The sequence below is a fragment of the Strigops habroptila genome, chromosome 3, assembly GCF_004027225.2.
Source record: "Strigops habroptila isolate Jane chromosome 3, bStrHab1.2.pri, whole genome shotgun sequence".
NCBI classification, from domain to species: Eukaryota; Metazoa; Chordata; class Aves; order Psittaciformes; family Psittacidae; genus Strigops; species Strigops habroptila.
In genome coordinates this window covers 60550930-60576945 of record NC_044279.2, presented here as the reverse complement: position 1 = coordinate 60576945, position 26016 = coordinate 60550930, and the positions used below count along the sequence as shown (strand labels likewise).

At 41.8% G+C, this 26016-nt stretch overlaps 1 protein-coding gene across 6 annotated transcripts in view; it reads left to right on the top strand.

The window, feature by feature from the left end:
* Window positions 1–26016, top strand: part of SOX5 (SRY-box transcription factor 5) — a 644656-nt gene that overhangs the window by 279170 nt on the left and 339470 nt on the right. For 4 of the 6 annotated variants that reach the window (XM_030478980.1, XM_030478979.1, XM_030478978.1 and 1 more), the window contains one exon: window positions 23257–23400. The exons of the other annotated variants lie outside the window; for them this stretch is intronic. The gene's annotated coding sequence lies outside the window, so the exon portion shown is untranslated. The remainder of the gene's footprint in view (window positions 1–23256; window positions 23401–26016) is intronic. 6 annotated transcript variants of the gene reach the window in all.

Below are 26016 nucleotides of genomic sequence, written 5' to 3'. Positions count from 1 at the left end.
CTTGCTTTATTCTTCTGTGAGTAGTCCAAAATAAGTATTGGATCCCTTAATTAGAACTGAATAACCAATTGGCTTGCATTACCTGCTGGCCTTCAGAGGTCTGTAGCCACTTTTCTATTTCCTTCTGATCATACTGTATTTAATAAAGGGGTTTGCTGGCCAGCTTCCACGTAGGATGCTTGCATTCTTGGTGACTGCAGTTAAGTGTTTTTATTTATAATTTGTGCAGTGCTGCTTTAAATATTTTATTATTCAAAATGCAAATCATCTCCTTTAGCTTCCCTTTGTGGACGAACCTGTTTGCTTGACTTTCTGTATGTGTGTCATCTTTCCAACTGACATGTAGCAGTGTGGGATCTCACATTTGGATACTTCTCACTTGGCGCTGTTCTCATCCTTCCACTTACATTTTGAAGAGTAATTTCATATTTTCTTCTCTATCATTTTGTTTGCCAGCATGGATGAGAGCCATTCCTGGAAGGGGGTGTGCATCAGAGCTGGCACCGAGCAAACCACTGGCATAGGGAAGAGAAGCTGTTCCTGTGTCAAGAAGGCTTGGGCATGTCTAGGTTGTGCCGCCTATTCCACTCTCAGCTCATTGCCAAAATTCTGTGTGCTCCCTTATGCCAAGACCTATTGAGAGAGACTGTCTGTGAGTGTGTGAATTTATAGATATTTAATTAATAATCGAGCAGATAATTTCCACAGTAATTGTCTTACCTAGGGTGAGGGAAGAAATGGATGGTATGCATGCATGTCGCATACTTTACCCTTGACTATAACCATGAGTTGATTGCCAACCTGAGTGTGACAGGTGAGGGATTTTTTTGTTTGTTTGCTTTTGCTCTGGTTTTTGTTTGGGGGAAAATTTGTGAGGAGTTGTTTGTTTTGCTTAATTGATGCAACACAGGGTTCTTCCAAACCAGCCCCCTCATCAGAAATTTTTGTTATGAGAAGCCTACTGTAATAAGGATTTATTGCGCATAGCTCTGTTAATGTAACATGTTGGTGAGAGTGTGCCACAGATACTCCTCTACATTTGAGATGAACATGAATCTTTCAGTCCTAGCTGGTGAGCCCTAACTGTTTAGCTTAAGCTAAAGCAGCTTGTGTTTCTAGCTGTAGTTCTTCGTTAGTCATTACGAATGTTAGTCATTACAGTGGCTAAAACTAGACTCTGCTTTTTGGCCCCACTACAAGAAGGTGAGTCAGGGTAAGGCATTTGTTAGACGAATTTGCTGAACCTGCTGATTTTTTCTGAAATGACAGCATTGGCTCCAGCCCTGGTGAGTTGGGTAGGTGCTGCACACCCTCCTCCCAGCTGAGAGCCGCACCACTGAGCAGTGGCCCCTGCTAAGGAGACGCAGAAACATGGGATCTAGAAGGGGATCTTAAAGAGACATCATGTAGCTGGGGCCTGAGCACATTCCAGACAAAGTTAACTTACTGTCTGGATCACTTGAGGGAGCAGTGATCTTCTGAATTCTTCATCTGCTGTCCTTAGTTGTCCTTGCATCATTCAGAAGTTGCTGATTTTTCTTGTGGTATTTTTAAGTAAACTTCAAAATAGTTATATAGTTTTGATGTCACCATTATCCTTTGGGTTATTTAAGCATTCATCATCCAGAAGACTCAATTTCCATATTGTCACAAGAATTTTTGCCATTTTAGCACCCCTGAAGTCTACGGAGATGAGCAGAGACTCTTCTCTTGTAACTCTTAAGTAACTGCCGTAACTCTTAAGATTTCTGTGCAAGATTTAGCTGCTGTGCTAACACCATGTCAGCTGCCTGTAATTACTGTTGAGGTGGCATATGACTGTCCTTCCATCACCCCACAGCTCACCAGAGCTCCAAGAATAAGGCATGGGGCAAGCATGGCCATTTTGTTGAGTAGTGTGTATGTTCAGCAGTGTGTTTGCCTGTCAGACTGGGGACACTGGGCAAAGCACTGGAAAGAAGGACTCGCACAAAACCCATCCAGACCTCAAGGCCAAGTGAACAAACAGCAGATAAGAGGTGGACTGTGAAACAAATGCATTTTGCAGAACTTCAAAGTGATTTTGAACAGTTGTAGTCTAGTCACTGACTCATCCCCTCCTCCCCCTTTTCACTTTTCCTGCCACTACACGAACAGCATGTGAAAGCACTGAAAGAAAATAAGATCTTAAACTCATAAACATACCTGCCTCCCATCTGGCACTCATCCCAGCAGCCTGGTGATCTCCTTAGTTGTCCAGCAGATAGTTGAAAAATAAAAGTCCTGTAAAGATTAGCATGTCACCATATCCATGCCAGATGGCGGTTAGTAAAACATGGGCAAATTGCATTGGCTCTGCTTCCATCATGACAATCACAACAGAAACACTACAGTGTTGCAACATCGCTATTTTTTAAGCTAGGAAAATGAAGGGACTGTAAAGTAGGGCAATCGTGGAATGCTAAACACCACTTAAACCTAATTGCAGTGAAGTAAGTAGACTCTGAAGGGTACAAAGCACCGTTGAGGACAACCCACAGGTTTTAGCCTCTTGCTCTAGGAGTATGGGGCTGAATTTCAGGAATATGGCACTGAGCATATTTGCCTCACCACTCCGTTGAAAAGCTCTTGCCAACTGTAATTCCATTTTTGAATCCATTTTTTACTGAATGTCCATTCTTAATTTGGGAAGCTTTTGAGTCTTCAGACCTCAGCAAAACGGGAACAGAATTGGATCATAAGGCTTGATCATGTGTTTTTAAGCCAGGACACCAAGAAACTCCCTATTTCATAAGCATAACCAATTTGGGGTAATAATGACATAGAAAAGACAGAGACTTCAGCATGCAGTAGGAAGTCAGGCTGTTGCTAGTGTCGTGTGTTGCAGCAAAACAGTACCTGGACACCTCGGCTAAACAGTAGCACCCCAAAGAGTAAGGGACAGTCTCTACCCACTTCATCATGTAGTGGTACAATTCAGTGCTCAGCTGAGCCAATGTAATAACCTCCTGCTGCTGAAAGGGGAAGCCCTACTCCTTCCTGCTTGCAGCCACTTGGTCCCATGCTCTTTCCTGTACCAGTTACGACATTTTTCAGATCCTTCTCTGAGCTTTGACTAAGTAGAGATATTTGAATCACTGTGTGCACAATCCTTGTGTTTCTGGGATGAGGAGCAAGAGCCATCTCCCCAGACGCCACCTTCCAGCTGGCAGAGAAAACCATTTTCCCTTACGTGAGAGGAAGCTGGCTGGCTGTATGTGGGAGTGTGATGTGGTGCTTGGGAAGCAGAGGTCTGAGATGTTGCTCAGGATCTTGTCTGTGCAGATCAGAACATCATGGGGCAACGCACTGCCTTTCTGTACCACACAGAGCCCACCAGCACTTGGTGCAGGGATGTGGTACTGACCCAGTAATGTGCCTTATAGTGTTTGGCATAGCACAAAGCTACTGTGAGGGAGTTTCTACCACATTTTGATATTGACTTGCAGTGTTGTTAATGCTTATTCAGGTTGTTTGAAGAGCCATCCTTCCCTTCTCCTGCCAGGCCCCCAGCCCTATTCTGAGCAATTTGTTTTGGCTAGTATTGCCAAAAACTCATGAAAGCATCAGAACTTGAGGAGTTACCCAAAGATGTTTCAGCCTCTCTAGTTTTGCTAGTTAGTAGCTGATTTGCGACTGCTGGCTTTCAGGAGGCATTTGAGTTCCTTCTGAACCACCATGGGTAAGAAGGCTTTGGGGGATGGCTTTGTCAGAAGCGTCTTACAAAAAAACATTTTAGATCAGCCCAGGGTAAAGAATTCATTCTGAAAAAGGTATTTATTCTAGTGTTTGGGTGTGTTTTAGGCAAAAGTGCCCATTACCCTGTGCTTATGTGAAGCTGTGAACAACTTCAGTCCAATTTCAAGGATAAAAGCAAGTAAGTGGGCAGCCTGAAGCTGCATTCCCTGCTCAGAGTAAATGCACTGCAGGCTGGGATACTGGCAAGGTGCGTGCCTCTGCTGGCTGGAGAATTAGCTTTATTTGTTGCTTTGGATTCATTTTAGGTCAGGTATATGGGGAGAGATGGGGGGTTTTTAGCCCTTTGGTGAGTCAAAATGCAGTTTGGCAGCTGCAAGACTGTTTTACTCTTGGGTAGCTGGAATGCCATGGGTTTCAGCAGAGCTGCAATGCCTAGCACAGGTCCTGCCCCACCTTTTGTAAGTTAATTTACTATGTACTTAATGACACCAGGCAAAGATTTACAAATCCTTCCACAAGCATCAGAGGAACTCAGACGTAATTCATTTAAAAATTGATGTTTGGTTTTCAGCAATTATACGTTTGTTTGCATTTAGCTTGCTTTCCTCTTAACCATGGATGTATTTCATGTTTCTATGCTGCTTGTTCTGCTGAGTGACCAGAGAAAGACCGAAAGTCTTCAGCAGCATTTTTAAATTCTTGTATCAATTTGGTAACTATTTTTCTCCTTGAATTTATGATGTAAATTAACCTGGCAATGTCCTACTTCAGTTGATAACATTAGCATTACTAGCTTGGTTTGAATCCATATCCAAGAGTTACTCGATAGCAGCGGTTCAGCTTATTGCTGGCTGATGGAAAATGGGGGATCTCCTCCAAACCCAAAACTTTTTACATCACATCTTAATTTCCTACCATTTCTCTCTTTCCCCTCTGCATTTTATTTCTCTTTTCATGCCCTGAAGCCTTATCCCCTTGCCTCACCATTGCTCTTAAATATGCCTGTTCCCCTCAGGCTTTGACCTTGTGCAGGCAGTAAGCGCAAAGCAGTGTTATTTGGAGTGAAGTAACACCAGTAGTCAGGAAGGAACAATGTAGTTCAGGCCAGATAAAATAAATCTCGCATTTCCTGTCAAGAAACTGGGCCAAAAGCAATGATGAGAGACAGAGGGGGCAAACCACGCAGCTCAAAACTAGAGACATATGGGTTAGAAACAACCACAACCCTCACTTAAAAACAGAAAACAAAAAGCAAAGGCATTGGATGAGAGAGAAATAATACCAGCTCCTCGGCAATAAAAACCACACGATGTGGGGTCTAGCCAGCTTCCAAACCATCACATGTGTGGCACAAGCAGATTCTGAATTTCCTGCTACTGTACAAGATACTAATTGTCCTTTGATTCATTTATTTAACTGATGCTTTGTGTTGTAAATTAGAAAGCTGGTCTTGCTCTGACTTGTTTCTTCACCAGACTCCCTTCCAGACCCGAGGAGACACGCTGATTAGAAGTTTTGCTACTTCTGCTGTGTTTTAGTAACTCTCCAGCTGGTTTGCATAGCAGTGAAAATTTCAAAATTGTGTAGGTTCTGTACTGTGACTCCCTTATCCCAACAGTCGGCTGTTCATCCAGCACTGCTGGTGCAAGTGAATATTAACACGTATATGACTAAAGGGCTCAGGATTGGTCCCCAAACCAGTTTTGAGCATGTGTTTATTTATAGAAGAAGGTCTGTAGTACACAGCCCAACTACAGAGTTAGGATTTGGAAGAGTTTTTTTCTTCCTGGGAAGGATCTTGTGTGTGTGGAGAGTGATGTCATCTGAGGAGCATCCCAACAAGGCAGAAAGCGAGGGTGGCAGCTGGACCGATTTGGGATGGTTCCCATGGGGTTAGTGTTGGATCCTGATCAGTGTGGGAGACTGAACCGAAAGCAACACACCGGGTGGTATAAGAATGTTTAAACAGACATAGCACTCTTCATCTTCAAAGTACTGTGTAAAGATTAACTAATTAGATTGGGTTTCCTCCTTCTTAGGAAGAGTTTGCAAAATAGTGGCCAGGGAACAACTGGGCATATGATTTATTTAAGTGCTGAAATGCTTTGTAAAAGTCCCTCACAGGAGGCCATTAGGAAGATGCAGTTACTTTAGGATGTGAAGAGAAGTCCTTTGTGGTGAAGAGGCAGGAAGCAAAAAGCAGTCAGGTTTATTATGGACAAAGGTAATATGTGAGCACCTCAGTTATGAGCGCTGACAGTTCAAAATGGGTCTTGACAACATACTGGAGAGGCAAAATTTTCCATCATGAAACATGTTTGGATAAGTTCAGTATAGAGGGAGGAGATTTGTGGAGCACTCTGGGACAATTTGTCTGTTTTCAGGAGTCAAGTTGAATGGGTGCCGAGGAGACTGGCAGGATGGAGCTGCAGGATGGAGCTCGTTCTCCTGTCCTCCTAGAAGGAGGTTAGGCATCATCCTGAGGAGGGCATATTATGAACCTGTCTTCAGATTAAAAAAAATAATAATAATAGAAGATTAAAGCCCCCAGAAGGTGGCATAAAAGGACACAAAAGGAAGAGGCTGTTTGGAGCAGGAGTGACCTTAGGCCAGAAATAAGGAGGAGCAGTGTGTGACTGTGTACTGGACAAGTCTCTGTGATCTCGTCTCCTCTGTGGAGGCAGTGAGCTTGCCCCATGGGGTGCAGCATATTCCCAGGGATGCTGATGGAGCTGCCTCTCACCTGAGCAGCCCAGGAAAGGAGAATGCAGCAGGCCTTGTGCACAGTGGAGTCCCACCACAGCCTGTCGTGTGGGCTTGCCTGTGCAGACAAGCCCAAGGTTTGATCGTCACTGAAGTGAACATCCTGACAGAAAGCTTAACTGATCTGACACAAAACTGTAGCCACAGAGTTGTCTAGCAGGATATCAAATAGCAATATATTCAACCAGTGAACCACTGTGTTAGAACATCACATCTTCAAAACAAACTGAGCACGCCCTGCAGGTATTCTTGTTTCTAGGTATTTCTGAAAGCTCTCCTCACTCTCTTAACCCTTTCAGGTGCTGTACATCTAGCGCAGATGGAGATCTTGCACTGAGCCATGCCCTTTGCCTGGTTCAGTGTGATAACTGCATTGTGCTGGTAGGATTTTCTTTGCAGCTTTAACTTAGTTGCCTGCTCATTTCCCACTGCTGTATGTTGTGAGCTGGAGTGGGAGGGGGGAAGGAAGGGAGGTAACGCTTTAATGGGGAGTGATATGCAAATGCCAGGCATGGTATTTGTACTTCTGTAAAGTTCTTTGCCATGTATGAAGTATAACTTAAAAAAAGGTCAATAATGATAACTGAACACTCGAAAATGGGGATGTTAACATTATGATATCATTAGAATAAAACAGCTAAAGAACCATTGGACAATGGGTTTATAGCTTCTTTTAGGAGGAGACTAATCCAAGTTACCAGCTGAAGCTATAGGTAGGTCAGAGAAATTTGCATCTACAATGAGATCTTTAATTCTTAGAGCTTGTGGGCATCTAGATCTGCATTAAGTTAGGCCCATTTTTAGCTAAAACCTGAATTTAACTCAGACCCCACTCATTTGGAATTGAGTTAGCTTGTGGCTGACTAGCATGTATACATGTGTGCTTTTGAAGAGCTTGAGGACAAAATTATCACACCATGTAGCTTCATCTAAATTACATACCTAAATTAGGAGCCAAAGCTACCTGTACACTCAATAGAAACAGGCAGGCTTATCCAAAGGGAGCTTCAGTGTTGTCATGCTAGGAACCTCTGTTGACTCTATGAATGGTTAGATGCCTAAAGTTAGGTGGTATGAATACCCTCTTGGGTGCCTGGTGAGTGAGTTTTGTCTTTTGAGTTCAGTTTTCAAAGTACCCAAAACAACATGAGAAACTCTAGGCTTGCACTGGAACCAGGAACTGAAGAATCTGAAGCACAAGATTTCCTCTGAGTTAAAAAAAAAAAAAAAAGACCTTGGATAATGACTTTAAATTTCAGTGTTCCTTATAGCAGAGTTCAACATGCATTCCTGATCAAATTCAGGATTAAATTCTCATTTTGAATGTGCCCATCTGTTAATATATTAACTCATTAAATATCAGAATTTTCCAGGTTTCCTGGCAAGTCATGCTCAGGATGCAGTCTTTCCAACTGTGTGTATTCAAGAACATGTTTATGTATATATGGGTATATACAAACACACACGCTCTAGACAGTGCGTAGGTGAGAATGTTGTTACAAAGATTCTTCCAAATTATTTATTTCAAGAGACAGTAGCATTCCCCTGCATTTAGATTGCCTCAGTGAATTTTGAAAGATCCTGTTGGACCATAAAGCCTTAATGTTTGCTCTCCCTTTGGCATTTTCAAAATTTATTAAGGAAACAAATGCCAGGTTTCAGAAGTACAATTTTGTCATGCCATGAGGCTCTGTTCAAACCTGGTGGTGATACAAGGCTGTGAAAATCACCATTTCACTTTCATTGTATAGGAAGGGTGTTACGATATCATAACATCAGCCAGACAGGGGTGTCACAAGGAGCTGAGCTCAGCTGGTACCAAACCACCTCTGCTCCTGCAGCGCGTACTGAACTAGGCACCCTTGGACCTGCCAGAGCAGCTGTAGCAGGATGGCGAGTACGTGCTCTCCCAGCCTCCTCCCTGGACATCTGCTTTCCCCTTCCTCTCCCTCCCCAGGTTGGCATTGGCTGGAGTTTCCCCAGCAATGTAGCTGGGAAATGGGAAAAAGTGGTGAGGTCTCCTGGCTACAGACCAGACTGTACCTTATTTTCAGCAGACTCCAGCTCATACCCAGAAGCTCAAATGGTAGACTTCTGTGCAGAGGGGAAGAGTCTAAACCTTGCCAGGGAGGTGTACAGGAAAGCTTCAGTGGTTGTATGTAATATATTTAGTTTTCATCTTTTTTTTTTTTCACCTTTAGAAAAGGAGGAAAGTTCATGCAAAACCAATGTTTAAAGCAAATTGCAAAGCCAAACATTGACAATTAGGGCCAAATTCAGGTTGTCCCTGCAATCACACTTCTGCCCTCTTGTGTGAATGGCCTCTGATACACTTCTGAACTGCAAGAACCTGGGCTAGTTTTCCATCTTCCATGCTGAGGATGGACACGCAACAGGACAGAATTAATGAGCAAGTTGAATACTGGTATTTCCTAACTTTGAAATGCTTGACTTTAACTTCCCCCCCCCCCCCCAATGTTTTTTGAATGTACATTCTCTTGTTATTGATTCTAGAATAAACACTTCACTACATCTGAACAGAGATATTTCTGTCCTATATAGCTTCTCTGAAGTTACTGGTTCCATCAGGGCTGAATTTGGCCCATTACATCTAATGAATTGTATATTCCAAAATCAATATTAATAATGCCAGGTGCCTTTTTTAAATAGATTGTAGACACTCATACAGTCTGTGTAAAGTTCATATGAAATGATACTTCCCTATTCTTTATTCATCCTTTTGGTTAATAAATAATCCTTTAGCTTCTCAGTAGTTGGTTTCTGGGATCCTGTTGGACATCTGCATATGTCATTTAGGAAGCCATCACCAGTAAATCTTTCTCTTTTCAAATTTTTGACAGAAAGCCCAGGGGTTTTAGGATTATTTGTTAGTTCTTGTCGTGTTTGGGGTTTGTTGTTTGAGGTTTTTTTAAATGTATTTCTAACCTGTTCTGTTGGTGAGTTGCAGTTTATCATTTGGGAAACTGTAAAGCAAAAATTGCAGCATTGGTGAGGCACTGAGTAGGAAAATCAACCATCCACTTGCTGAGTATCTGCAATTGCTGCAAGGCACCATTTCATCTGGGGGATATGAGTGACTCACAGAGGTTGGAGGGACTCATAATTTCCATACTACAGCACCATTTGCTAGGATTTTCTGACTTTTGTATTTATCATTAGAGGCAATGTTACACAATGTCAAAGGAAAAAAAAAAAAAAAAACGGCCTTCATAATGTGCTTTCCTGATTGTAAATGGGGCTGGATATCCTGTACTGAAATGTCAGGTTAGATCCTTTGTAAACTCTGAAGCCTGCTCTCAGAATAGAACACTTCTGGAGTGTATTAAATTGGTGTTAATTGAGAAACACATATGCCAATGACATTTTAAGCTACGCTAAATAAAACCAAACCTTTAGCAGGTCCCTATCACAGAGAGATCCTGAGATTTCACTGAACCTGCTGCTGCCGTCATCTTTTTTCCATCTATGCATATGTTGCTTGCAATGATATATGGTAACTCCTGATGCAAATACCACTCATGCTGTTACAGCTTAAAAGGCCTAGAAATAGAATGCAAACACAATGTCTGTTTTTTTCTGTTCCACGTTATAAAAGCCTATGACCAACAGTCTAAAGTTTGATTCATTTTCCCTGCAGTTTTCACACCAGCTGACTCCAAAACATACGTTTAGCGCTGCGAGTCATAAAAAATTCATCGTCTCTTTCTTTTTTTAGGGGGACTAATTCTGCAAGTGTCTCAAGGTTCTGCAGCTCCTGTTGCAGCAGAGCCACAGGTCAGCACCTCAGGAGGGGCCCCGTCCTCAGGCGACCCAGTGCCCAGTAGATTCACTGACTCCACTTCCCCGACATGGCTCACCCCTGTATCAGGCCCTAAGCGTATTGGTAAAGTACATGCGCTTTATCTTAAGATAAATAAAGCCATTCGTAAAACGCAAAGCAAAATTGGGGTTGAAGTCCCAATTGTGTCAATATACTCATGGGATGTGGCAATATTTTCTTACACATTTGATTTGTTACAGAAAAGGAAGGGCAGCCTGGAAGCTACCTATCACTGGGTCTCAGCAGCACTGGCCACATGGCAGCTCAGCAGAGCAGTGGTGAAATCCTAATGCAGCCACACAAACTCTCCCAAGCTGGCTTTGCAGGACTGCTCTTGTTAGAGCAGCTGTCTTCTGCTCCGAGTTAGGGCAAGAGGTCAAGAACCGTTTATGAAGAGTCTGGTACCATTAAGCTGGCATGATATAGCTACGAGTGAAACTCTCACTGGCAGCTCATTGATTTTCAAGTGACAAAGACCACTACTGCTTTGCCACTCACTAACTTTTTGCCTTTGAACAAAAAAAAAAAAAAACAACCGGATTTTTTTCCTCAAATAGCTTGTGCAGCATTTTGGGTTTGTTAGGGTTTTTTTTTTTTGGACAGAAGTACTTTTGAAGGTGCGTTGTATTGCCACTCCTTGGAAGTGTTCAAGGCCAGGTTGGACGGGGCTTTGAGCAACCTGATCAAGTGGAAGGTGTCTCTGCCTGTGGCAGGGGCGTTGGAACTAGGTGATCTTTAAGGTCCCTTTCAACCCAAATCATTCTGTGATGCTATGACTCACTGCCTTTATGAGCATAACTGAATAGACACTAAATCCTTGAAAGGAATTTGGTGTCTATAAAACCCAGAACTATAGGTGCCTGGCTCCTAAGTGAAGGGGAACAGAGGTCTCTTCCTTGACTGCTTCCTCAGGTGTAGTAACAGGGAGTATCCGGTGCCCTCCTGATGCACTGCTTGAAGGAGCAGAGAGGGGGATGCTCCTCTCAGGATGGGTGTTAAGCTGTTGCAAAGTCCACTTTATCCTCCTGTGGCCCCCAGTAAATATTGATTTCTTTACCGTACAGTTTCAGAAGTTCTTACACTTCTGGTGTTTCAGATAGAGCCTCGGGTTGTGGGAGGTCTGGTGGAACTGCATAAGTGGAAATGTATCATCATGTGGGACATGGTCAACTGATAGCTATGCTCCAGCTGGGTGTTGGCCTGTGGTGTCTGTCAGGAACAAGGACTGGGATTTATATCTCCAGTTATCTGATAAATGGAAATGAATGAAGCCATTTATTTTTTGAAGAAATATCTCGCAAGCCTTCTCTTTTGTGAGAAGTATTAGACTGAGCGTTGGGTAGTTTCTAATCCAGGATATGTATTTTTTCAGGTCAGTCAGGTTTTCCTGTTCTTGTTTGTTATGTACAGTGCAACAGGTGGCTTTAAAGTGAATATGTGCCTACAACGCCCTACAAAGATGGTAGCATATTTATTTGCATTTCGCAGATGAGAAAATGCAGAGTGACCAAGTGCTTATGCTAAGGCCAGACAGGAGAACCATGGCAGGAGGAGGGAGGATTCTCTGACTACTGATTGTGGACATTGTCTGTCCAGCCTGTCTATCTGTCCTTCCTCCTTGAAGCTTGGTGACCCACCACCATCCATTGGAGCAGCTCTGGAGTGGAGGAGACTCGCATGCTGTTGTGACTAGCCAGCTGTTTGTCACAGTCTTCCAGAGGGTAGCTGCTTGTGGAATTTGATTATAACTCACTTAATTGTCCATTTCCTTGTAATTGTTCTTGCTGCTGCCTCTCTGTTAATGGTGCCCTATGTTGGCAGGACCAGGAGGGCAATGCTGTTCTACTCTCTTTTGTCCTTTCATGTGTCTCAGACATGATAGCTGCCTTACAGCCAGCATGCGACCACGGCGTTACATGCTTAAACACACTCTTAGTAACCCCAGATCTGGGACTCCATCAGTGATAACACTGTAGATGCAGTACTCAGGCCGTGCAGATTTTAACATTAAATATTGTGATCTGTCTGTCTGCTTGTCCGTCTGTCTGTCTGTCTATCTAATGGACTTACACCCATGCTGGAGTAGCTTGGGGAAGGTCAGAAGAAGTTCAGGATGACAGAAATAAAAGGTCAATTTTTGTTTGAGTGCATGTGTTGCTCCAACTAACTGATGAGGCATCTAGCAGGACGTTTTGGCTTAAAGAGACAGCCCTGTCCATTCAGAGGGTGCGAGCACTCTTCTTGTGAAACATGGTTGAGAGTTGTTTGTCAGAGGTGACTTTTTCACAGCTTTCCTGATGATGATGTTGCCTCGCATATATCCCTGCTGGAAACCTGCAAATATCTCCAGTGATTCTGCAGGGCTTGTTGGAGATAAATGTGGTATGCATGGCAGGGCTTGAAATTTGATTTGTTTAGTTGGGACATCTGTACATTTGCACATGTTGTAAAATAGAGAGAGAAGCCGAGTGTGTGGAACAGGGCTAAGAGCATCTTGGAGATATTTCATTCAGTGCCTTTTTGGTGCCAAATACTCTTTTTCAAACAACTTTTTGTAGGTGAGCTGGATTTTTGAGGATTCGATGACCGTCATGGCGCTGGGGTCCTGTGCTTCAGAGCCACCAATGAGAAGGGAACAGCGGGTTTCCAGCAGCAACCCTGGATCACAAAGCAAGCATTAGGCAGGCGGAAGCCCCCAGCAGGGTTACGGACCAGACAGTCTATACCAAGGCAGGTCAAAGGGTGAGCTTACTGTTTGCTGGATCGGTAAATAGCTAATTATTCAGCTGGGCAACAGGGCGAAACCCCACGTGGGATGTAAATCCTGGGCAATTCAGTATTGTCTGGCGGGGAATGGATTTGAGATCCATGGATCCCTTGCAGTAGCAGAGAGGAGCTCTCTGTGCTTTAAAACCTTTCAGGGTCATTGTACGATACAGCAGAGCCATTAAGGAGCCCTCACGTGCCAGAAGCAGTTTAACAGGCCCAGTGTTGGGCACTTAATTGTGTCAATAATTATTCACGCATTAGCACCAGCTCCTCCTTAAAGTGTGTACTGCAGTGACTCATTAAGTTATTACTGGTATTCATTACCAGTAAAATTAGCCTTTTTTTTCAAAGTGTAAAATTTATGTTTTATTGAAAAATATTGCTAGGAGTGCAACAGCTTTGCTCTACTCCCTGCTTGGAAAGGAAGACTATGTGGAGATCAAGCAATACTTTTTGTCTAAAAAGAGGCCCTCAAATTAGAAAGAGTCTTGTGCTTTTTCTTTTTTTGGGTGGGTTTTATGTACTTAAAATTGGGGTAGGGGAGAAACTACAGTCCTCCCAACTTTGGCTGTCGGTCCTGTGTGCCTAAGTTTTCTGGCATCACAAGTGAGAAAGATACCCAGTGGATTTTGATTAACAAAGTGTTAACGTATATGCAGCTGTCTTTATGTTAAATGCTTCATGGTGCACTTTGTTTCTTTAAATGCTGATCACTTACAGTAAGCATGTACAGTATATATGCCTGGAAGGAGAGCAATTGTTATACAACTCTTAAATCCAAACCATGATTAAAACCCCTTTTGTTCCTCCCTCCCTGCGTTACTCCAGCCTATCATCTTCTCTGAGAAATCATTTGGCAAGTAGATACATGTGTATTTTAAGAGAATAACTCCTTTAAAAGAATCAGTTTTGCTTTTGTTCTGCTTTTAGAACTTAGTTTTTTGCATTTCAATGTACAGCACTCTTCAAAAGGCGTAGGAGGGTCATAGCCATTTTTTTGCGTGAATAAGGTATAATTGAAATATGATGTATGCAGATATCATCACTTCTACAGCAATTATCTGGATTGTTTGTTTAGTGGGAACATACTTTCAAGTAGGGGTTGGTCAGTAGCAATCACGTTGGGTGACACAGCTGAGAGAAATGACAAAGAATATGGCAAGTCTCACACTGTGAAATTTCACATTGCACCCAAAATGTCTATTAGGGGGAATCATTAGGAATTTCAAAGGTGATGTCCACGGCAGTTTCAGTGAGAAATGTGGAAGATGGGAGGCTGGCACTCAGATCTTGGGGAGAGGCTGAGGTTTGGCATTCTGTTTCATGTGGAGATGAGCAGTTAATGTGGTCCTTGTTGAAACTTGAAACAGCTCTATTAGTAGCTTGATTGGGGAGAGGAGAAGAGACCAAGAGTAAACAAAAATGTGCGGTCTGAAGATGGGCTTAATTGTGCACAATACATCTTGCCTCTGTGCGGCTTATTCTAATCACTACAAATGGCAACACACGCTCTCACACACACACACATACAAATTTGATCTGCTCAAGTAGATAAAACTGCTATGTGTATAATATTGCCAGGCTAGAAGGGGGGAAAAAATGGACATCTGTTTAACAATTCTCTGTTGTAGACAGGATCATAGAAACACTGTTGCCTGCCTGTCGTGTTCAATCAAAATGAATAAAATGCTGATTTAAAAAAAGGAAAAAAGTCAGGCAGAAGAGAGCCTTAAAGTATTTGCTTATACTTTCTTTTTTTTTTTTTTTAATTTCAGCAGCATGATGAGGAGGGGGAATCCCATGGGCAGTGGGAGGTTTCGGGAACAGTGAAGGGAAGATTTTGTTTTGTTTTCTGTTGGGTTGGGTTTTTATCCTTGGTACAGCCGAGAGAGGCGAACAGCAGTCAGAACTAATTGTAGCTCACTCAGGAAAGTCTTCATTAGCACTTGCCACACATGGTTACCAGATGTGCCGAAGAAGGGGTGGGAGGAGGGGAGAAGGGGTATGTGGAGAATGGGCTACATACTTAAGCGTAATAATCTGTTTTTTGTTTTCAGGTCTATTGTGTTGGGGAGGGGAAGAATGAGGAGAGGGAGAAATCCTGGCTGCTTTTTGATGCAGCCAGTCCCTATTAGCTGAATGGCATTCCTTGTCTTGCAGCCTCCTCCAAGGGAGGAAAAAAACCCTCAATGATGGCCAAGTAAAGAGGGAGTCATTTATTTATTTATTTTTAAGGCTATCAGTGAACTATTATTCCACTGAGCCCAGCTGAATGTATTTGGATAATCAAACTGGTAAACCACTATTTCTGGACAGCTTGTGAATTTGAGCTTGGGAGGGGGGGAGGGTGTGTGAGCTTGTGGGCTACCAGTGGGGCTGTTGAACTATCAGTTCAATAGCAACAGCATCTCCTTAGTTCACATGTACTTTGCCAGGGAGTGTGAGTTAGATCAGTGAAGCCAAGTCCAGCAGGAATGTAGGAAGAGCTCTGTGGCCCTGTCCATCAGCCCTGAGATGGTCATCTTGGTCAGATGTTTAACCTTCTGCCTGTTGCAGTTAAAAATTAAATAGATCTTCCATATATAGTGGCTGTCGCTGCTGCAGACCAAATTGTGGTCTTGCTGGCCACATAGATGATTTTCACAGGAACTGGTGTTAACTTCACTGCAGACGTTACCACAAACATCACTAGTTGCTCCTTAGGGAAAAAGAGTCCCCCTTCCTTTTCTTTTGAACTGGTCATCTGCAGGGGGGTCCTGTGCAGGCTGTCCCTGCTGTCTCCCCCTGCTTCAGCAGCACTGCAGCTTCTTTCCCCTCTCAGTCCCTGAAACCCTTCCCAGTCCAGCAAGGTAGACTTTTTTCATACTGGCACCATCTGTGCTTGGACATCCCCTTTCTTCCTGGACTCTTCTCTTCATTCCAGTGGTAGAACATCATGGTGTCTGGACGATAGGGCCTAGATGACTCTCTGAGCTCTGAATAATCAGGGCTGAAGGTTTAATTATGGCACTACACGTTATCCACAAGATTTGGCACTCTGGACGTGTGAAAGAACAGCACTAGATGAACTTCTGCTAATTAAGCACTCTGTTTCCTTTCCTTCTCAAAACTGCAAGGAGGTATAAATGCAGAAAATCACTTGTGTTAACGCAAAATAGAGACATTTTTTGAATCTTAAATAATCTGAGTTGAACCTAAACCTTCGGGGCTCCAGCCTTGTTTTATCTAGCTCAGTTTGCCAGTCTGTAATCTCATCCTGCTTTGGAGCCTGGAAATGTTTCTTGCTTGCAATCTCAAAGCAGAGCAGATGTTGCATAAATAGAAAATAGGTTGTGTGCACAACCTAATCTAAGCAGAGGGCACAGAAGGAGGTTTTGGATGAATATGAGCTAATCAGGGCACAGATCTGTTATACTTTGACACTTAGGACCACATTTTTTTCCAGATATATACAGCTTACCAGATCCCAAATATGCCGCTCACTTTTTCCTACTGCATAGCAGCTCCCACTGGGAGCTTTTTTAATTTATTGAGAATAGGGTAATGCCTGTCAACTCAAGCTCACCAAAGCAAATGGCTTGTAAGAATTAATCTATTCCATTCTTTCTTCCATGTTTGACTGACTTCTCCATCCAATGATCTTGTTATTCCAGGTCCAAATTAATCAAAGTCCAGGAATTCCTCTTTCAAATTCCCTCAAAGGAAATAATAAAGCCTAATCACTTAACTGACTTAGTTGTATCTGTCTTTCCTACTGTAGGATTGTAGAATCTCCTTTGACCCTGTTGAAATTGGTTGGATCAACATAACTGGCACAGGCAGTCACTGAGTGTATGGCTTCCATAAAGTGTCTTTATTAACTGTCAGAAAGGCCCAAGGAAAAGTTTGATGAAAATTAACCGATTTACCATCCCAATTTTGCTGTAGCTGCTATTGCATCAGTTGTTTTCTTCAATAAAATTAAGTGCCACATTTGCAATTTGTATAATGCTTTTCCAAATTATTTACACAAGAATGAACTGTGATTGTGCCAACATGCATTATGTAGAGACAATATCTCTGCTTACAATAATTCACGTTTAGAAACGCCAGCACTGCAAATGATGTTTCTGTCAAATTTTCTTCTGGAGATGCATATACATTTATTCTTTTTTCTAAGTGTTACCCACAAGATGAGTTTCACATGTAAGTACCATTGCCTTCATGGTGAAATCACAGCCTTGCACAACAGGTATTGTCTTAGCTGATTTTTATTGTCACATATTACACAGAGATATTAAGTAAAATTTGAAATGAGCCCATTGAGAGCTCAGGTGCTTGCGCATTCAACAGCTTGTTAGTTACTTGGGGCTTCAACAGAACTTAGCAGAAGTGCTTTGGGAAAATTGATACGCTGAATGTAATTTTAAGACATTCTTCATATTATTAACTTTGTCAGTATTATAATTTAATTATTTAAACATTTTATTCACTTGGAGATGGAAAGCAGAATGATCAGTTTTATTTCCTGCTTTTTGTGTATTTCCTCACTGAAGTCAAGGTTTCAGGCAACAAAGCAGATATTTTTACGCAGATGCAAAACTAATCAACCAAACTTGAAAATACTCCTATGGGGGTTTCTGGAGGCCTTGCTGGGGATACTGTAATGCAAATAATATACAATGCAAATAATAGATAATATAGAATAAGTATTATAATACAATAGGATTCAGTTAAGGACCGAACGCGATCCATGTGAGCTGGTACCACCATCCGTTTTATGATGCTCAAAATTGCATTGTTTTGCTGCCTGGATCTCCTATCATGCTTTTTTTTACCCTCACAATGTTCTTCTATAATGTACTCCATCAAAATGCATGTTTCCTCACAGATGATGTCATTTAAGTGGAAAAGAATTGTAAATCCTTCTTTGACCTCCTGTAGTTTTTCCTGGGTAGCCAGCTGAGCTCAAACTACTTCTCTTTCCAGTATGGTATATTAGTAATCTGTATGTTTCGGGAGTTTTATTATATGCATGTCAACAGTACTGTATACAATTAGAAAGTTTCCAGCATTATTCCAATGCTATGCAGTAATTGCATATGGCAGCACTTTTCTTCCCATGATTTTCAATTTTTCCAATACAAAACAAGTGACCAACATGACAGGCAGGAAAGTTTCATTGTGATGTTAGGAAAATCAAGAAGAGCAAGTTTACTGGGGAGAGTACAAATAGCTTTTCTCGTTTCCAGGGTAATGACTTGTAGATAGATATGCAGTGCATCAACATGAGGTCCATCTTTTTGTCACCTCAAAATGAGGTTCCCGCGGTGTGCTGTCCGGGAGGAACCTACAGGCTGCTCAGGGACAGATGCTGGTGCAGGAGATTGCAGCCTGGTTTGTTAGCAGGATCGCATGATGGAAGCAGAGCAGCCTGTTGCTCCCAGCCTGCACTGACTTCCAATAAGTTTCAGATACTTACAGTGGATTTGCAGGTCGTGGCTCTAACCTGTAAAGTTTCCAGAAAGGTTTGGGACTTTGTTACCTTCTGTTGCTGGGAATATTTCTACAGCTGAGACCAGAGCAAGGCTAGGTGGAAACTTAGGTTGAAAGGAGGTGCTTGTAAAGTATAAAACATCTTGTCATAAATAAGCCCCCCCAAGGGTAAAATCCTTGGAGGTATTTAAAAGATGTGTAGATGTGGCACTTAGGGATGTGGTTCACTAGTGGACTGCCAGTGCTGGGTTAACAGTTGGACTTGACAATCTTAAAGTTTGAGTAGATTTTTTTTTCCCCACCATTCAGTGCAATTATGATCATTTTTCATCAAAAGGAAAGAAGCAGCAGCAGCAGTAATTCACATCAGTGCATTATCAATTCTTTGAACATTAGTGAATTTGAAACAAAATCAAAAATGCTAAAAAAAAGATAACTATTTGAACTATAGGGACAGCAATTTCTAGGTGATTTCTTGACTTCTGTGAGCAAATTTCTTCCAGATTAGGAAATTCAGGATTATTTTAATTTTGATAAGAATGGAACATCCATTCAACAGACAATAAAAGCTGTTTCAACCTGTTAAATATTATGAAATAGATGTGTACAGCTAATTAATGTATGTGTTGAATAGTAATTATGTCATCCTGAGGGATTTACAAATAGAGTCTAGTTAAAATTTGATTCAATCTTCTATCATTCACAGAAGGTGCAAATTATTATTCATTTAGTGTGCTCTGATTTCAGTTCTAAAGGTAATCCAGAAAAAAGGGAGAGGGATTTCTGTTTTATCAGTATTGTTTAAGAACTAAGATCCCTTAATTATCACACTGTACCAATAGTCTGCTACCCAACTTACTGAAGCAGTCATTCAGCTTTGAAACTAACAATTTACCCTCCAAGCAAAGAAAGATAGAAGAAAAAGTGTTTAGTCAGCAAGCAAATATACCAAATTGTATGTTGTGGCTTTTGTTTGCGCTCATGTTTCTGAGCTGCGCAAATGTGAGTCACTTACACAATACCTTTCAATCAAAAGCATCAAAGCAAAAGAGACAGATTTCACAAGAAAAAGAAAAAAAAAGGCAAAGGTGAAATAAGGCTCCGAGAGATCCAGTTCTGTCAAGCTTCTGGAACCTCTTTCCCTGCTCTTTTTTATTAAGTAACATTGGTAGACTCTTAGCCTTACTCCTTTGTGTAATTTCTCATCATAGTAGCAAAGAATTAGGTAAGATTTGTGAAAGTATTATAGATCCTTTTACAGGGATGTTACTTTTAATGACCTTAAAAGAAAACCTTTACTTTCTTTCTGGTTTTATAACAGTAATTGTCAATCTCTGTAGTTACCATTAAAGCTTGCCTAAAATAAAAAAAAAAAAAAAAAAAAAAAATTGTTTCATAAAACATTTTTATGTCTTGGAATGAAAACTGTAACTCTCAAGGAAATCATGAATTTCCCAAGAAGCTAGAAGAGTCCAGGAGCTACAGTGGTAATGGTGGTAGGGTAGAAACAGGTAAAGTTTCTGTTCTGCTTGATTCCAGCCTTTGTAGCTGCTGGGACTTCTGTCTGCCGGAGCCAACCTGGAAATTTTGTCAAAACGGAGATATTTTCTTGATAATTTTATTTTTTGTTGCACTTCGATTTTTTTCTAAGTAGGAAAAACTTTTCCCACAAAATTTTCTCACTAAACCTATTTCTTCCATTAAAGAAAAAAACTACAAATCAGACAATGGTCATATTACCAAATACACAAGACATTACTCCAGTTTTTCCATAAAATAAGTACATGTAATCCATGCGGTTATGTTGGCAGTAATTGTTTGGGCTTCTTGGAATGTGACTTCTAGTTTAGTTAGACTGGATATATTTCTTGTTTGATTTTATTGCAGAAAGGTAAATGTTCTGCACCAGTTTTTTTACAGTACTATTTCCTATTGATATCAGTGGGACCAATTATGTATATTAAACAGCTTGTGTATCCTGCCCTGCTTAATGCCAGCCAGTACTCAGGAGCAGCCATCTCTGAGAGGGAGCACAGCAGCTGCCCAGGAATTCTCAGCAACGGTGTGTGCAATTCTTTAAGTTGAGCTTATGCAAAGGTGCTGGAGTTCTTTGGAAAAATTATCCAGAAGTAAAACCTAATTTGCTCTGTTCTGATTTTCTCTTTCTAACTGAAGCGGCATTTTGGTAAGGTGAATGGAAGAACCCACGTTATCTTTGGTTGGTTGGGTTGCGTTTTTCGGAGAGAGACAAATGGGCTTGACATAACTGGTTTTCTCTGCACATGCCATCATATTTAATCTTTCGACACAGCTGCTTGCTTACAGTACAGTTTGGAGTACTAGCTACTAAAAACCCTGTAGTCCTAGTTGTTGTTTGGAATCTTGCAGAAAACTGCTATGCCTTTTATTTTTTTCTCTCATGCAGACTATCAGACTGCTCTACAAGGGTGGGTAATATTGTAATAGAAGTGGAAAGTGTTCCCATTTCTTAGGAAGATAAGAAAATGTTGTTTCTTATCTGTGATTTGAAAAGAGATGAAGGGTCAGTGAGGTAGAGATACGTGAAAGCTATTGCGCACTTGGTAGGAGCTGCAGAGGAGGACTGTCTCTCACCAGCGGCTTTGTTGAGTGGAAGGGAAGAGAAAGAGGCAGCTTCTAAGTGAAGGGAGAGGACTGGGAAAACTGTCAAGTAAAATCAGAGAAATGTGTTGGTTTATTTGCTTAAAGAAACAGGTATACAGCTTTGAGATGGTTCCTGAAGAGAGCAAGTCAAGTTCAGGGCAGCTTTAAATGCTTGCCTGCTGTCGATTCTTTGGGATTTATAAAAATTCATAGGCCCCTTCAGTCTTTAGAGGTAGCTGAGAGAAGCAAGGAGAATGTGATGGGCTCTTAGCCACCTTTGATTTTGAGGGATTGCATGGAAATATAGGGCAGTCTGGTGGACCCCAGCTGTAACTTAGCTGGGGCTTGCCTTGTCTTCCCACCTACCTCAGTGTAGCTGCATCAGAGGAGGAAGTGGTGGTTGTGCTGGAAGTAGTATGGGGAAGGTTTGAGGCTATGCTAACTCTAACCAAGAGTTAGCTGCTTGGAAGTTGATTTTCTCTGCAGCATATGCAGAAGCTATAAAAATGGGCAAAGTTTGATTTCAAGATACAGCATGCATGTGCCAAACTTGGTGTTAGGGGCTGGTTAGGTCTGCAGCCACTTAAATAAGTTCTTGCCCTCACCATCCTCAGCAGATTTGTAGCTGGTTTTCATCTGATGTAAGCTACAGGAGCTGCTGGTAACCTGGTCTGTGCTGACATTTGGGTTGGGAGCAGAGCAGATGCTGCAATACCTACGTGTCCCTGCCACCTTCTGCAGAAAGCAGAATAGAGCTGTCTTGGGTGCCTTCTTTTTTGTATTACAGTAGCAGTGGATGTTGTATTACATGTAGTATATGTATTACGATAGCAGTTATTCTTTCTTGACACATGAGTGTTTGTCTTGCATTCATTTGCACACCATTCTCCAATCAGCGAGAGGTGCATGTCCTATATTGAGTAACAACGTCTCATAGGCTTGGGGACCAGGGCTATGAAATTAGGCCCTTGATTTCATGAGTGCATGCTAACTGTTGGAGAAAATCTCTTATTTGTTCAGGAGTAATTAGAATACACTGGAAATGTGTGGCCAGTCTTTCTCCTGTTAGACTGAAGGACGCAACTTTAACTAGCTTTAAACATGAAAGTTGAAATTCTTCTGTGTTCAGGTGATGCAAGAAGTTGAAGCTTCATGTAAACCAGTATTTCAGTATGCTGATGCAGCCTGAGGGGAGTCCGTTTGGATTTTATGGAATTAAGCTCTTTAGTTGCCTTAAAGAAATAACATGAATGAATGCCAGCACCAGATACTCATTTTCCAAAAAGGTGCTGAAGGGTGTTTCCCAGTGAAGATTTTTTAAATGGAGTCAAGGACTGTCTTTGACTGTATTCAAAGGCTACCATAATTTATGTATATGCATGAATTATTGTTTCATATCACAGGATAATAATAACTTCAGGTTAAGAATTTATTATAAAGCAGGAGTATTTTTCTAATAGGGTCATGGGACAAGAAGATGAGGAACTGCTCCACAGCACTTGTAGTAGGAATAATAGAGAAGGACAAACTTGTCCTCCCATTTCTTCTTACTGGATGTGCACATAGGTTGCCTTCTTTTACAGACTAGTAAGTGGGATAAGGTTTTGGAGCTGCAGATTTAAAGCTTAGATCTTACTTTTGCACTGAAGAGTGGAATTAGCTACAATAACTGTAATGCACATAAAATCATTTGTTGCTGAGCTTATAATATAACAGATTTCAAAAATTAGGCTTACATTTTGGAGCTGGTGGAATGTTTGAAAGATTTACTTCTAACAGAATTTGCATTCCATATAATTTGGATTTAATGACTTGGTGTAACACAGGCAAAAGGGTTTCTGAGTATGTGACTCTCCTTTTCCATGGCACAGTAGGTATTTCATCTTAATTTTTGGTTGCATGCTAAGAAATCAATATGTAAAGCAAAAGTGAACAGATACTTAAAAGGAAAGCATCAGAGTAGTTGAATAGTCATTTACTGGGTTAGTATTTAGAGCTGGCATGTATTTCTGAGCGGGAAAAGGCTTCAGAACAGGGCAATTCACAAACCACTTCTTCCCCTTCAACAGCTAATTCAGAGACAGCAGGTGTGTAAACAGCCCCCTGGCAAGAGGACCAAGTGTAGTTTGTGACAGAATTGAGTGGAGATGATCCCAGGATCTTCTTTTCAGTTCACCGAGTGACCTGCAGTTTTATTCCAGCACCTAACACAGGTAAGAGGCTTCTACAGAATCTGCAATTCCCAAGGTGTTTTAATATGTGAATCCTAACCTTTATTCATAGGTGCCTTGATGTTTTGATGCAGTACCAGGTATCAGTACCAGGGGTTTGGTAGTTTTATTGGGCTTTAAGGTGTCTCCTTTGGCAAAATGAAGTCAGAGAGCCATGGAGCATTTGTCAGCAATAGTACAGTAATTAATGCATACACAGAATATGTTTGGGACCAGAATTTGAAAGTAAAAGGGGGCTGTTACTTAAATCTCTGTATCTCATTTCATATAATTCAGGAGAAATTTGAATTAAGCAAGAGGTCTACATAAAGCTGTGGAGTGTTGTTGGCTCCTGGTACCTTGTTGGAGCTGATTCCTGGAGAAAGTAAATCTGGTCCTGGACTGTATTGCTGTTACAGAATACATATTAAACAAACACCACAAAAACCTGCAAAAAAACCCCCAAACAAACAAACAAAAACCAAAACCACACAACCCTGAAAAATTCCAGCACGCCTTTTGAAATGTTGTGTATAAACACCAGGGATCTGGCTGAGAGAGAGACTACCTGCACCATCCAGGCTGGCCCAGCTGCAGCCAGCTGTGGGGCAAACTGTTGTTACTGGGCTGATGTGCAGAGCCCTTCGGGAAGGCAGGGAGGGCGGGAATGAACTTTGTGTTGCAGGTCCCCACCCTGAAGCTTCTTCCTTGCTTCTTTTCAGTGGCTGTAGATTTTTATACTTGCTTTTGGGCATGAGGTGCCAGGTTTCTAGGCAGACCTGGGATTTTGTATTTTTCTTCATACAGGCTGGACTGTGCCATCCATGTAAAATGCCCTGCCATGCAAGTTACTGGAGAAGTCATGTTCAGTGGGAGCAGGGAACATGATCTGAGTCTGCTCGCTGGAGGAACAATGTATTTTAGATCATGAAAACTGAGGGCTGCTTTGCTCCATCATCATTTCATTGAGGGTGAACAGCAAGAAAATATGCGATTCTATTCTCTGTGGCTTAATTTCAGTCAGAGATAGGTCTTCAGGGCAGTAATATCCTTCTTCTTCAGCTAACATACCCACAGGACCTCTGTATTAAGATGTAGGCAGTGCACTGAATATGTGCAAAGCATCCTATTCTACCCACCACCCCCACCAGCCCGCCAGTGCTGTTTCTTTTAAGTGACTGCATGATGCCAAAGCACAGCAGTATGTGGCTTCTGTTGTCGGAGAAGACCCCCCTTAAAATAAGGAGCTGTCTTTGCAGCTGCATGGGCAGCGAAAGCCAGGGTGCTTCCACGGGGCAGCAGCCACAAAAGCTTCTTTCTGACAGAATAGTGTCCTTATTCCTTAATCATTAGCCCTAATGAAGGGGTTTTGTCATTTTTTTATTATTTTTTTTTAAAGGGAAAAAGGAAAAAGAAACTGAGAAAGAAAAGCAAACGAGAAAAGAAACAGCCAAGAAGGAGAAAAGATTGGGAATAGTTGGGATTATCTCTGTGCTGTCTCTCAGGTCCAGTGACAACATGACTACAATGGGTAGCTTTCAGGACTGCATATGGTCTTCCTTCCGAGGGAGTTGATTAAGCGACTCCGGATGAAATTGAAATCCTGTGATTTGACCTTTGTCTGGCCTGGGAGGACTGCAATTCGCATAACAATTTCCTTTTGTTCTTTGTTTGGAGTTATTAATCCAACATGAGCCTCGAATTAATCAGGGGTAGTGCGTTGTTACATTTCTAATTCACAGCTCCACTGCTTGTGTCTTTTTTAATTAAGGCCGAATGATAGCAGGCCTTAGCCCCTGATTGCAACACTTACTAACCACACATTGAGGGATGAAGAGGCTAAATAGGCAGAATGAGATTACTTCAAGGTTTCACTTAATTGTTTTCTTCCTTTAAGTAAAGAGCACTGAATGAACATTGTTAATGTCAGACTGGGAGTATTTCTTTTATATGTGTGTTATGTGTGTGTGTGCAAGTGTGCGTGCAGGGGTGGGGGAGGTTATGAAGGGTGCACTGAGGACTCGGAGCTCTAATGGCTCAAGGGTTTGCAAAATTGAAGCCTTTGGTTATTGATTTAAACCATTCCTCCCACCTCTCCTGGGGGGGCAGGGGCAAGGGTAGAGGAAGGAGGAAAAGACTTGAAGAACATTAAACTTAAGCTAGCTGCATGGATTTTCTTGTATCCTGTGTGAACCCATTTGTTTATGTAGTTTTTCTTGCTGTTTGCTAGTGCTTCAAAGGTACAAAATGCAGGAAGATTGAAGGCTATCAGAGATGCCACAGAAATGTGTTGAGAGATGTAAAGCTCTCAAAAGCCTGGGAGTGGTAATAATGATAATAAAATAAAGGCGAGACAGTTGTGTCACACACCAGATTTTGCTCATGCTGAAGGATGTTTGAGTCATGTTTCAAAAGCTGTTTGTAAGTTTGTATTGTCAGAGCAGTTCAGGGCCACAAAGGCACAGGTGCTATTACAGGGGAACAGTGTAGATGGTCTCAGTTAGATTCAGGCTGGATAACTCAGCCTGTGCCAGCCAGGATGCTGGAACAGAAAATGCACTGAGCACCCGGTCTTTCAACATTTATTTGCACAAACAGTTCCACTAGCTTGGAAAGGAA